Genomic DNA, 13741 nt, shown 5'->3' on the forward strand with positions numbered 1-13741 from the left:
ACATATGTCAGAGTCAAGGCCCGCGGGCCACATCCGGCCCGCGAGAAGGTTTTTTTACGGCCCCTGGGATGATCTTGATTTATTATTAGAACCGGCCCGCAGACCGCAGCAAGCCGGCAGCCCGCAGATCTTTTACACGCACCAATACTACATGGAGCATGTAATGAGCATCATCACGCGCACAGTTAACTTTATCAGAGCCAAAGGTTTGAATCACCGCCAGTTCAAGGCATTTCTGACGGAGTTAGAAACGGAGCATGGTGATTTGCCTTATCACACAGAGGTGCGATGGCTAAGCCAGGGAAAGGTGCTTCAAAGATGTTTCGAGCTTCGTGAGGAGATTTGTCTGTTCTTGGACAGCAAAGGGAAAGACACAACACAACTCCGAGACGAAATGTTTCTGTGTGAAATGGCTTTTCTGTGTGACATTACGAGTCATCTGAATGCAATGAACTTGCAGCTGCAGGGTCGGGATCATGTCATCTCTGATATGTACAGTACAGTGAAGGCATTTAAAACCAAACTGACTCTGTGGGAGACGCAGATGCGGAAAGAAAATTTGAGCCACTTTCCCAGCTGCCAGACCATGAAAGAGAAGCTCTCTACCAGTGCGTTCCCGAGCGCACAGTTGGCTGATAAAATAGGTATGCTTGCCGCTGACTTTCGACGCCGATTTGCTGACTTTGAAGCACAAAAAGCAGGTTGGAACTGCTCGGTAACCCATTTGCTGTTGACGTGGAAAGCTCACCACCAAACCTCCAAATGGAGTTGATTGACCTCCAATGCAATGATGCACTGAGGGCAAAATATGCGGCAGTGGGTGCTGCGGAGTTCGCCCGTTTCCTCCCCGACACAATGCCCCAGCTGCGCATCCAGGCTGCTCAAACGTTGTCTATGTTTGGCAGCACATACCTGTGTGAACAACTTTTTTCTTTGATGAACCTGAACAAAACATCACACAGAAGTCGACTTACTGCTGAACACCTCCACTCAATTCTGAGGATTTCCTCAGCTCAGAGCCTTACCCCGAACATTGATGAACTTGTGGAAAAGATGGGACACCACCAAGTATCACCCTCAACCTCAAACAAGTGAACATTACTGTGCAATCACATATTTAGAGTTTTTACTCAGTTCAAGTTTAAAAGTTAAAGTTTAATATTTGTTTTCACTGCATGTTACTTCTCCTTAAACAAAGTGTTGTTTTTGATTAATAGATTTTTGCACTTTATTTTATTGTATTTCAATCCAATTATATTTTAAAAATATTTCAGTTGAGTGGATGATAGAAAATTGCTATTATTGTTTTTTTCTTTGAAGTAAATTTAGCCCACTTTTGCTAAAATAGAAAATATAGGCTACTGATGGTGCCTTGAATACCGGTTTCTTTCATTTAATGTTCATGTTATGGGGATTTTTATATAAAGGAAATTTGTCTTTTGTGTCTGTTGAAAATTAAAGATTACTGACAGAGCCATAAGAAAATATTGCTTTATTTATCTGATCATATTGGAATATATTTGTTAGGTTTTCAGTAGGTTCAATTAGGTTCACTAGACTATATGCGTCATTTAAAAATTTTTCAATGAACATTCGAACAGTCCGGCCCTCGGCTTGTAGCTAAATTTTTTATTTGGCCCTCCGTCCATTTGACTTTGACACCCCTGTTCTAAACCTAACGGTTCCGCCGCTGTCACCCAAAATCAAATGATGTTGTGGTGCAGGCTTCATTTTGGGCCTACTTTTCTAATGGTCGCTGCGCTTAGACTGAGCGAGCTACGGTCAAGCGGGATATCTCGTTGAACTCGGCACGGCCTTGGGATTATGTTTATGCCATTGCCTGCTCTGTGTCTTTAAACACTGCGCTTTGTCACTCCATTCTTGCTGTGTGTGTGTGTGTGTGAGAGCTTTTCTTTGACATCTGTTGGGAGAAATGACTGATTTTACAGTTCAGGAGGGTTGCCTAATCACACATATGAAGTTTTGAAAAGATCTGAACTTTAACCCTTGGATACAGCCACTATGACACCATTTAAGGCACTTCTTTTTGGCACAGGAAGCTATAAATAAACTCATATCCTCATTGGGGTATGCCTTTACAGAATCCTGAGTTTTAAGTCTTTACGTTAAGAACTGAGTTATTTACGGAGGGTTTAGTGAGTGTGTGTTATTTCAGAAAATCATAGAAAATCACAGAAATTTCTCTATTTTCATTTTGGACCTTTTAATCCCAGAAAAATGGCCATAACTCAAAAACAGTTGAGGCCTAGACGCCATCTTGTTCGGGGCCAACTGCCCATTATGCCAAACCTATGCTCACCAAGTTTCGGCTTTGAAATATTTTCAGTTTTCGAGATAAGGCCCGTCGTGATTCGTGATGTTTTGTCAAATTGCAGTATGATTGCTTATGCCCTCTTGTGGGATTTTCCGGGATAGCGGAAAAATGACCAAAACTTGATTTATTTTATAAAACGAAAACCGAATGTCCGACAAAGTTCCCCCGAGAATCCTCAGAGGCCCCTCACAGAGAGATAACCCTCCGGGCACATCCGTCCTACCGCGCCATCTTCCGAAAAACTTAACGGAAGACTTTGCATGGTTAAGAACCGCCCCCGACGCTCGGGTGAAGTCCCCAATGATGGCAAGAGACCTTGTCAAGCACGAGTCCTTGCATAACAGCAAGGAAGTGTCGTCGGCGTACTGCGTCATCTTAACACGCAGCCCACCGCTCCCAGGGATCAACAAACCCTCCACCCCTGTGTCTGCCCTAATGGCAGCCCCCAGAGGCTCCATGTACAGAACGAAGAGGAGAGCCGAGAGTGGGCATCCCTGCCTGACCCCAGACGAGAGGTCAAAAACATCACCTAAGTGACTGTTTACACTCACTCGGCACCCCGCTCCGACATACAAAGTACGGATCCATCCTATGTATTTCTCCCCAAACCTAATCTACCTAACACCCTGAATAGAAAGGATCTATTCACGCGATCAAAGGCTTTCGCCTGATCTAGCGCTGCTACCATTAAAGGCATCCCTCTATCTTCAACCCAGGCGATGGAGTCCCTGATCAACTGTAGGTTCCATCTTATAGAACGGCCCTCTACCCCGCACGTCTGATCCTCGTGGACGACGTAGGGAAGGGCTGTGCGCAACCGGTCTGCTAAAACCTTTGCAAGAATCTTGTAATCTACGCACAGCATGGTCAACGGCCGCCAGTTGCCAAGGTCGGTTGCTTCCCCTTCTTATAAAGAAGTGACAGCACACCGACTGCCATTGAATCCCCCCGGGACCCCGTCTCAAGGATGGCCTTCAAGACTTCGAGGACCACCGGTCCAAGTATACCCCAAAACTTGAGGTAAAACTCAGCCGGCAGCCCATCCATCCCAGGCACCTTCCCTTTTCCCATCCTCCTAAGGCGCTCTCAACCTCTTCTAGTGAGATCTGGGCCTCCATCACGTCTCTAATGTCCTCCGGCAATCGCCGGGACAAGTGTTCTAAAAACACGTTTCCCTGCTCTACATCTATCTCCCTTTCTTTAAAAAACCCTCGGAAATGATCAGTTGTCACCCTGACCATTTCCTCCGGTTTTCTAGCTATACTACCGTCTTCTTTTCTAATGCCATTCATTACTCTCCTACTCTGCCTGGCCCTAACCGACTTAAAGAACATAGCGGAACAAGTCTCATTATGTTCTAGAAAGCCGCTATGCGCACGCTCCAGGAAAGCTCGAGCCTTCAGCTCCTGCAGCTCCCTGAGTTGCGCCTTTAGGGCAGAGGATCTCTCCCAGTCAATCGACCCGCCGAGGTTGCCTGCCTCGTACTCGAGTTCGATTAACCTTTGGAGACGATCCACCTCCCTCCTTTCCTCCCTCTTTTTCCTTTTACAATAGCCTATTATAAAAGCCCTAATCCTCACCTTAACTATATCCCACCACTCCAACACCCCCTCGCACATAGACCGGAGGCCGTCAAGCCTTCGAAAGAAACACAAAAATGCGTCAACGAAAGCCTGCTCCTCCAGTATATCCCGGTCTAGCTTCCAGTACCCCCTACCGAAGAGGCAGACTGGCGACCCCACCTGCAGAAACACCCCGTCGTGATCCGAGAAGAAAACAGGCAACAGCCGCCCAGACAACTGACCCAAAGACCTGGATAGAAAAATATAGTCGAGCCTCCGCGCAACCCCCCTGGAGTTGCGCCATGTAGGACCGACCATTACCGGAGTAGTATGCAGGCCACCATCAACCAGACCATGGCAAGCCATTAGCCCGGTGATGGCGCCTGCACTACTGTCACCACCTACTCCTAAATCTATATTAAAATCCCCTCCTATCACCAAGTGCCTATTTGTAACACACAGGGGCGCCAGACAGTCCACCATCTCCCTCCTGTCTGACGCCACCTGTGGTCCATATACCCCAATTAATCTATACCTAACTCCTCTAAACTCTACATCTATCCCCATTACTCTACCCTGCACTATGACAAACGTGCTCTCTACCTTAATCTCCCTATTCCCACACAAAATCCCTACTCCAGTTGAGTGCACCCCTCCTATGCCCCAAAAAGATTCCCCCTTATCCCACTCCCTCCTAAACCTATTCACATCCCCACCATCCCTCAGGTGAACCTCCTGTAAAAAACAGAAATCAAAACCCACCCCTTCTAAATAACAAAATACCGCCCTCCTTTTAACAAAATCCCTTAACCCACGAACATTTAAACTAAGAAAAGAAACAGACATATTTATTCAACAATAACCGACTATAAAACCCAAAACCCAAAGAAAAAACAGGAGACTCACCCGATGCTCCCCTGGTCCTTCTCTACCGGCGGGGACGTCCCCTCCTCTCCTGACGTCCCCCCGTTCTCCTCCATCTCTCCGACCCAGGATGCAGGCAAGGTGTTAGGTCTTGGAGTGCCCTGCATCCCGGGTCCTCCACCAACACTCTCCCCGCAGGCTGTTTGTCTGAGTGTAGGGGACCCCATCTCCTCAAACAGGAGCTGGGATTCCCCCCCGGACAAACAGCCCTGATCCATCCCCTGGATCTCACCCTCCACCACCAGGCCAGGGGCTGAGGAGAAGAGAGAGGAAACAAACACTACCCTCCCCCATCCCTCTCTTGGCTCCCCCTCCCCATCTCCTCCCCCTCCCCGCCTGCCTGCCAGCCTCCCCCTTCCTCTTTTTTTTCCTTTTTTCGGTGTAGGAGGTAGCGGGGAGACACCACCCCTCTTCCCCGCTAGCTCCTCCACCATTTCCCTCATCTCTTCCACCAGGAAGCTCGACATACTGTCTCCCCAGTCCCTTTCTCCCCCCCCCCTCCTCTCCCCCACAGGTCCTGCCACAGGCACCCCTCCCCCCCACAGGTCCTGCCACAGTCACCCCCTCCCCCCCCACAGGCCCTTCCCCCATCACCCCCTCCCCCCACAGGTCCTTCCACAGGCACCCCACCCCTTCCACCACCCCGTTGATCCATCACTTCTTCCACTCCCTTCTTCCTTCTTCTTTTCTCTCTTCCTCCTCTCCTTCCATTGTGCTCCTTTCTCCTCTTCCTTCTTTTCTTCCCTCCGGTCCAGCTCTCTGTGCCCGAGATCCCTCCGTCCCCCCTCTTCTTCCCCCATCCCCCGCACCTGCTCCCCCTCCCACTGCAGACGCGTATGACCGCTGACGAGCCGGGCAATCACGCCACAGGTGCTGAATGGAGCCACACCCGTGGCAAGCCTTCGGCTCGTCACAGTCCTTGGCCTCGTGCTCCCCAGACCCACAAAAACGACACTTTCGAGTACTGCACGAGGCCAGGATATGTCCATAGGCCATGCAGCGCCTGCAAAACGGGGGCTGACGTGCATAATATAGTGTCCCCCTGTCAGCCCCAAGGGAGAACATGGCCGGGGGATGAAGGTACCCACCCAATCCCTTGGGATCCTCTCTGAGAAGGGCCTGGAATCCTCTTCTTCCATTCCAAAATCCCAGGGAGTCTCGGAGGTGTTTCGCTGAGGAGACATTATTCATATACCTCCCCAGGAAGGCCCTCACCTCCTCGTCCTTAACATGGGGATTGTACATGTTAACCGTCACTACCCGGAAACTGTTCTTTGCCAGACTGGACACTTCAAAATAGCACATCGGCTTTCCTTGTCCCACTTCCTTCACCTTCTTCATGATGTCGTCGTGCTTCTCTTCGGTGTAAAAAGCCACGTCAAAAGATGCTTCCATCAGGTTTCCCTGGAGACAGAAAACGTCCTTCACCTGTAGCTTCAACACTCCCATCAGGATTACTCTCCCAAACAGTTCTCGTCCAAAAGGCTCTCCATCCTTTTTCTTCCAGGCAAAACCTTATGGTGTTAGCCAAGTCCGATCCCTGGGACCGACCCCTTGATGAAGTTCTTGCGCCATCTCCGCTGGAAAATGGCACCGTCCTCCAGGAAAAAAGAAAACCCCAAAAAAGGAGGGAAAAAACTTTTCCAAAAAAAAAAATTTGAGAGATTTGATCCCTTAATCAAAAACTTTTACCGCCCTCCTAGTTCGACCTTCTGACTCAGCGGGCTTTGGGGCACCTCGGTACCAAGCTTGATCTGAGCCAAAAGGCCGAGAAGCGATAACCCACAAATGGAACCCTGCAAACGCCGGGCCCCCGGGGGCCTCGACAGAACTCGGCGGGTTTGCAAAAGCCGTCTCCAACCCTTCCTCCCTCCCCAGCCAGTCAGTCGCTAATGCGTCTTTAAGTCACTATCCTGGCCCACCACCTCTGTCAATTTCTCTTGAAACAAGATACCGGGCTCTGCAAGAAGCAAAGCCACTCCAAAAATATGTTGAACTCGTGTAACTATTCCTCTCCACGGAAGTCTTTAGTAAAAGGCGAAAGGCTTGTGCGTAATGAAGAGAAACCAGAGTTGTATGGAAGCCAGAGGTCGGGGCCCGAGACACACTCTGTGCACTCTCGGCCGGGTTCCCGCGGGTGCTCCCGGAACCCACTCTTCCGAGTTTGAGGGCTGTGGATAAAAAGAGGGTCACAGACACAGAGAGACACAGAGAGCACAGAGACAGACAGAGAGACAGAGAGACACAGAGACAGAGAGACACAGAGAGAGACAGAGAGACAGAGAGACAGAGAGACAGAGAGAGAGAGAGAGAGACACAGAGACAGAGAGACACACAGAGACAGAGAGACAGAGAGAGAGACACACAGAGAGACAGAGACACACACACAGACACACACACACACACACACACACACACACACACACACTATCCTGGCCCAATTTTTTTTTTTTTTTTTTTTTTTTTTTAACAAAAATGGCGGGAAACGGGGGACCCCATTGAAAAGCGCTTCGCCCTTCTTTCAGTTTGAATGTTTTTTTCCCTTCTCTTCTTCTGCTAGCTAGCTAGCTAATTAGCAACTAGCTAGCTAACTAGCAACTAGCAGCTAGCTAGCTGTTTACATAGCTTTGTGAGTTTGTACTTTTCCTTGACAACGGGAGAAGTAAGTGTTGCACCGTTCCCGGAGGTACTGCAATACCGGGTCGATGCGTGGAGCGGACGGAGCAAGCCCCATTTCCGACTCCCTGTTCAAAAAATCCATTTAATATAAGGTCCCCCGATGGGGGACGTATCAGATATTAAACTGATAAGAACATTTTTTTTTTTTTTTTTCAAAAATAATTTATTACGTTCAATGCCATTCATACTTACAAATCATAATTCTCATTCATACTATATACAATACAACATCACCAACACCCAAACAAAAACAAACCTCAGGGGAGCATCAACCCTCCCCGTCATACCTAACCAATACCTGACCGCTTCCCTAACTCCCAGTCCCTAATCTATCCCCTTACAAATCTAACACTCCCAGCCCTAATCCCCCCTTCCACCTCTCCCGTGCCGCATGCTGCCCCCACTTCCTCTCCTCCCTCTTCATCCTCCCCCTCACATCACTTTCCACCCTCCTTACTATCCCTTCCACCCCCCAATCTCTCCCTGTCTTAACTAAATTCTGCCTGGCTTCCCACAGTCCCTTTTTAAAGAGACTCATGAGAAGCCAGAGCAGAAACCTGTCCCTATCGGTTCCTCTCGCTCTCCCTACACCTCTCTCTAACCTAGCCCACGTTACTACAAAATCACTCCTAACCAAACCTATCAACACCCGTGCCCTAGCCCATACCACTCCGGCAAAGGCACAGTCCCAAAATGCATGGACGCACAGTCTCCTCCCTGCCACAAGCAGATCTTGGGCAGGTGGGGGATCGCGCCAAGCTATGCCGGTACATAATAGCACGTACCGGCAAGCACTTGTGGAGGCTCAACCAATTCAGGTCCTTGAGCCTGTTGTCCAGGCCCCGCGCCTGCACTCCCTCCCAGACCACTGACGAGACGCCCGCTACAGGCGCAGGACTCCCTGCCTGTCTGACCTCCTCGTACAGGTGCCTGTGATCTAAACCTACTCGGGCAACTTCAACCTCGGGGTGCGCTCGCAGCCACTTGGCCGCATGGCCAAAGTGCCACGGCAGCTGTTCCGCCCGAGGACCCGCGTTAGACCACACCATTACGCTTCTCGCCTGATACGAGAAGAACACCCGCAGGAGGTAACCGGACGGGTGTATTACTGGACGAGCAAGCTCCGTCAACAGAAAAGAAACAAAAATGGAGTCCAGCTTGAGGGGGAAATGTGGTACCCCCCTACCTCCCTCCCCGATGGGACAGAGCATGCGAGCCCTGGCGACCCACTCGTACCTGCCACCCCACATGAACTGAAACACGAGCCTCACTAGAGGCCTTCTCAGACAAGCCGGCAACGGGTAGATGTATGCCAAATACAAAAGAGATGGCAATACATCCACCTTCAAGACAAGGACCTTACCTATAAAAGACAAAGACCTAGCCTTCCACATTGCTAGCTTCCTCTGTACCACTGCGATACCCATGTTCCAGTTCAGCGTCGCTGAGCCGGAGGTCTCAAAATGGACCCCGAGAATCCTCAGAGGCCCCTCGCAGAGAGATAACCCTCCGGGCACATCCGTCCTACCGCGCCATCTTCCGAAAAACTTAACGGAAGACTTTGCATGGTTAAGAACCGCCCCGACGCTCGGGTGAAGTCCCCAATGATGGCAAGAGACCTTGTCAAGCACGAGTCCTTGCATAACAGCAAGGAAGTGTCGTCGGCGTACTGCGTCATCTTAACACGCAGCCCACCGCTTCCAGGGATCAACAAACCCTCCACCCCTGTGTCTGCCCTAATGGCAGCCCCCAGAGGCTCCATGTACAGAACGAAGAGGAGAGCCGAGAGTGGGCATCCCTGCCTGACCCCAGACGAGAGGTCAAAAACGTCACCTAAGTGACTGTTTACACTCACTCGGCACCCCGCTCCGACATATAAAGTACGGATCCATCCTATGTATTTCTCCCCAAAACCTAATCTACCTAACACCCTGAATAGAAAGGATCTATTCACGCGATCAAAGGCTTTCGCCTGATCTAGCGCTGCTACCATTAAAGGCATCCCTCTATCTTCAACCCAGGCGATGGAGTCCCTGATCAACTGTAGGTTCCATCTTATAGAACGGCCCTCTACCCCGCACGTCTGATCCTCGTGGACGACGTAGGGAAGGGCTGTGCGCAACCGGTCTGCTAAAACCTTTGCAAGAATCTTGTAATCTACGCACAGCATGGTCAACGGCCGCCAGTTGCCAAGGTCGGTTGCTTCCCCCTTCTTATAAAGAAGTGACAGCACACCGACTGCCATTGAACCCCCCGGGACCCCCGTCTCAAGGATGGCCTTCAAGACTTCGAGGACCACCGGTCCAAGTATACCCCAAAACTTGAGGTAAAACTCAGCCGGCAGCCCGTCCATCCCAGGCACCTTCCCTTTTCCCATCCTCCTAAGGGCGCTCTCAACCTCTTCTAGTGAGATCTGGGCCTCCATCACGTCTCTAATGTCCTCCGGCAAGCCGCCGGGACAAGTGTTCTAAAAACACGTTTCCCTGCTCTACATCTATCTCCCTTTCTTTAAAAAACCCTCGGAAATGATCAGTTGTCACCCTGACCATTTCCTCCGGTTTTCTAGCTATACTACCGTCTTCTTTTCTAATGCCATTCATTACTCTCCTACTCTGCCTGGCCCTAACCGACTTAAAGAACATAGCGGAACAAGTCTCATTATGTTCTAGAAAGCCGCTATGCGCACGCTCCAGGAAAGCTCGAGCCTTCAGCTCCTGCAGCTCCCTGAGTTGCGCCTTTAGGGCAGAGGATCTCTCCCAGTCAATCGACCCGCCGAGGTTGCCCGCCTCGTACTCGAGTTCGATTAACCTTTGGAGACGATCCACCTCCCTCCTTTCCTCCCTCTTTTTCCTTTTACAATAGCCTATTATAAAAGCCCTAATCCTTACCTTAACTATATCCCACCACTCCAACACCCCCTCGCACATAGACCGGAGGCCGTCAAGCCTTCGAAAGAAACACAAAAATGCGTCAACGAAAGCCTGCTCCTCCAGTATATCCCGGTCTAGCTTCCAGTACCCCCTACCGAAGAGGCAGACTGGCGACCCCACCTGCAGGAACACCCCGTCGTGATCCGAGAAGAACACAGGCAACAGCCGCCCAGACAACTGACCCAAAGACCTGGATAGAAAAATATAGTCGAGCCTCCGCGCAACCCCCTGGAGTTGCGCCATGTAGGACCGACCATTGCCGGAGTAGTATGCAGGCCACCATCAACCAGACCATGGCAAGCCATTAGCCCGGTGATGGCGCCTGCACTACTATCACCACCTATCTCCTAAATCTATATTAAAATCCCCTCCTATCACCAAGTGCCTATTTGTAACACACAGGGGCGCCAGACAGTCCACCATCTCCCTCCTGTCTGCCGCCACCTGTGGTCCATACACCCCAATTAATCTATACCTAATCCTCTAAACTCTACATCTATCCCCAAACTCTACCCTGCATTATGACAAAAGTGCTCTCTACCTTAATCTCCCTATTCCCACACAAAATCCCTACTCCAGTTGAGTGCACCCCTCCTATGCCCCAAAAAGATTCCCCCTTATCCCACTCCCTCCTAAACCTATTCACATCCCCACCATCCCTCAGGTGAACCTCCTGTAAAAAACAGAAATCAAAACCCACCCCTTCTAAATAACAAAATACCGCCCTCCTTTTAACAAATCCCTTAACCCCCTAACATTTAAACTAAGAAAAGAAACAGACATATTTATTTAACAAATAACCAGTAAATAAACCCAAAACCCAAAGAAAAAACAGGAGACTCACCCGATGCTCCCCTGGTCCTTCTCTCCGGCGGGGACGTCCTCTCCTCTCCTGACGTCCCCCGTTCTCCTCCATCTCTCCGACCCAGGATGCAGGCAAGGTGTTAGGTCTTGGAGTGCCCTGCATCCTGGGTCCTCCACCACCCTCCACACTCTCCCTGCAGCTGTTTGTCTGAGGTAGGGGACCCCATCTCCTCAAGGGGTTTCAGGTGTCTCCGGAAGGTGGTGATTGACTCCGCTGTCCTGGCATCGTGAGGGATTTCGTTTCCACCATTGGGGGGCCAGAGCAGCGAACAGTTTTGACTGGGCTGAGCGGGAACTGTACTTCCTCAGTGGTAGGGAGGCGAGCAGGCCAGAGGTGGATGAACGCAGTGCCCTTGTTTGGGTGTAGGGCCTGATCAGAGCCTGGAGGTACTGCGGTGCCGTTCCCCTCACAGCTCCGTAGACAAGCACCAAGGTCTTGTAGCGGATGCGAGCTTCAACTGGAAGCCAGTGGAGAGAGCGGAGGAGCGGGGTGACGTGAGAGAACTTGGGAAGGTTGAACACCAGACGGGCTGCGGCGTTCTGGATGAGTTGTAGGGGTTTAATGGCACAGGCAGGGAGCCCAGCCAACAGCGAGTTGCAGTAATCCAGACGGGAGATGACAAGTGCCTGAATTCGGACCTGCGCCGCTTCCTGTGTGAGGCAGGGTCGTACTCTGCGGATGTTGTAGAGCATGAACCTACAGGAACGGGCCACCGCCATGATGTTAGTTGAGAACGACAGGGTGTTGTCCAGGATCACGCCAAGGTTCTTAGCGCTCTGGGAGGAGGACACAATGGAGTTGTCAACCGTGATGGCGAGATCATGGAACGGGCAGTCCTTCCCCGGGAGGAAGAGCAGCTCCGTCTTGCCGAGGTTCAGCTTGAAGTGGTGATCCGTCATCCACACTGATATGTCTGCCAGACATGCAGAGATGCGATTCGCCACCTGGTCATCAGAAGGGGGAAAGGAGAAGATTAATTGTGTGTCGTCTGCATAGCAATGATAGGAGAGACCATGTGAGGTTATGACAGAGCCAAGTGACTTGGTGTATAGCGAGAATAGAGAGGGCCTAGAACAGAGCCCTGGGGGACACCAGTGGTGAGAGCGCGTGGCGAGGAGACAGATTCTCGCCACGCCACCTGGTAGGAGCGACCTGTCAGGTAGGGACGCAATCAAGCGTGGGCTGCGCCGGAGATGCCCAACTCGGAGAGGGTGGAGAGGAGGATCTGATGGTTCACAGTATCGAAGGCAGCCGATAGGTCTAGAAGGATGAGAGCAGAGGAGAGAGAGTTGGCTTTAGCAGTGCGGAGCGCCTCCGTGATACAGAGAAGAGCAGTCTCAGTTGAATGACTAGTCTTGAAACCTGACTGATTTGGATCAAGAAGGTCATTCTGAGAGAGATAGCGGGGAGAGCTGGCCAAGGACGGCACGTTCAAGAGTTTTGGAGAGAAAAGAAAGAAGGGATACTGGTCTGTAGTTGTTGACATCGGAGGGATCGAGTGTAGGTTTTTCAGAAGGGGTGCAACTCTCGCTCTCTTGAAGACGGAAGGGACGTAGCCAGCGGTCAGGGATGAGTTGATGAGCGAGGTGAGGTAAGGGAGAAGGTCTCCGGAAATGGTCTGGAGAAGAGAGGAGGGGATAGGGTCAAGCGGGCAGGTTGTTGGGCGGCCGGCCGTCACAAGAAGCGAGATTTCATCTGGAGAGAGAGGGGAGAAAGAGGTCAGAGCACAGGGTAGGGCAGTGTGAGCAGAACCAGCGGTGTCGTTTGACTTAGCAAACGAGGATCGGATGTCGTCGACCTTCTTTTCAAAATGGTTGACGAAGTCATCTGCAGAGGGGGGAGGGGGAGGAGGATTCAGGAGGGAGGAGAAGGTGGCAAAGAGCTTCCTAGGGTTAGAGGCAGATGCTTGGAATTTAGAGTGGTAGAAAGTGGCTTTAGCCCAGCAGAGACAGAGGAGGAAAATGTAGAGAGGAGGGAGTGAAAGGATGCCAGGTCCGCAGGGAGGCGAGTTTTCATCCATTTCCGCTCGGCTGCCCGGAGCCCTGTTCTGTGAGCTCGCAATGAGTCGTCGAGCCACGAAGCGGGAGGGGAGGACCGAGCCGGCCTGGAGGATAGGGGACATAGAGAGTCAAAGGATGCAGAAAGGGAAGAGAGGAGGGTTGAGGAGGCAGAATCAGGAGATAGGTTGGAGAAGGTTTGAGCAGAGGGAAGAGATGATAGGATGGAAGAGGAGAGAGTAGCGGGGGAGAGAGAGCGAAGGTTGGGACGGCGCGATACCATCCGAGTAGGGGCAGTGGGAAGTGTTGGATGAGAGCGAGAGGGAAAAGGATACAAGGTAGTGGTCGGAGACTTGGAGGGGAGTTGCAATGAGGTTAGTGGAAGAACAGCATCTAGTAAAGATGAGGTCGAAAGCGTATTGCCTGCCTTGTGAGTAGGGGGAAGGTGA

At 51.1% G+C, this 13741-nt stretch overlaps 1 non-coding gene and 1 pseudogene across 1 annotated transcript; both read right to left on the minus strand.

Moving 5' to 3' along the window:
• Positions 1-6777: 6777 nt before the first annotated feature.
• LOC135539058 (U5 spliceosomal RNA) lies at positions 6778-6896 on the minus strand. The gene has a single exon (XR_010455542.1). It is a non-coding gene; the product is annotated as a U5 spliceosomal RNA (small nuclear RNA).
• Positions 6897-7485: 589 nt separating this feature from the next.
• On the minus strand, positions 7486-7663 carry LOC135539065 (U2 spliceosomal RNA; annotated as a pseudogene).
• Between the last annotated feature and the right edge of the window lie 6078 nt (positions 7664-13741).

This window comes from Oncorhynchus masou, unplaced genomic scaffold (genome assembly GCF_036934945.1).
Source record: "Oncorhynchus masou masou isolate Uvic2021 unplaced genomic scaffold, UVic_Omas_1.1 unplaced_scaffold_1366, whole genome shotgun sequence".
NCBI lineage: Eukaryota > Metazoa > Chordata > Actinopteri > Salmoniformes > Salmonidae > Oncorhynchus > Oncorhynchus masou.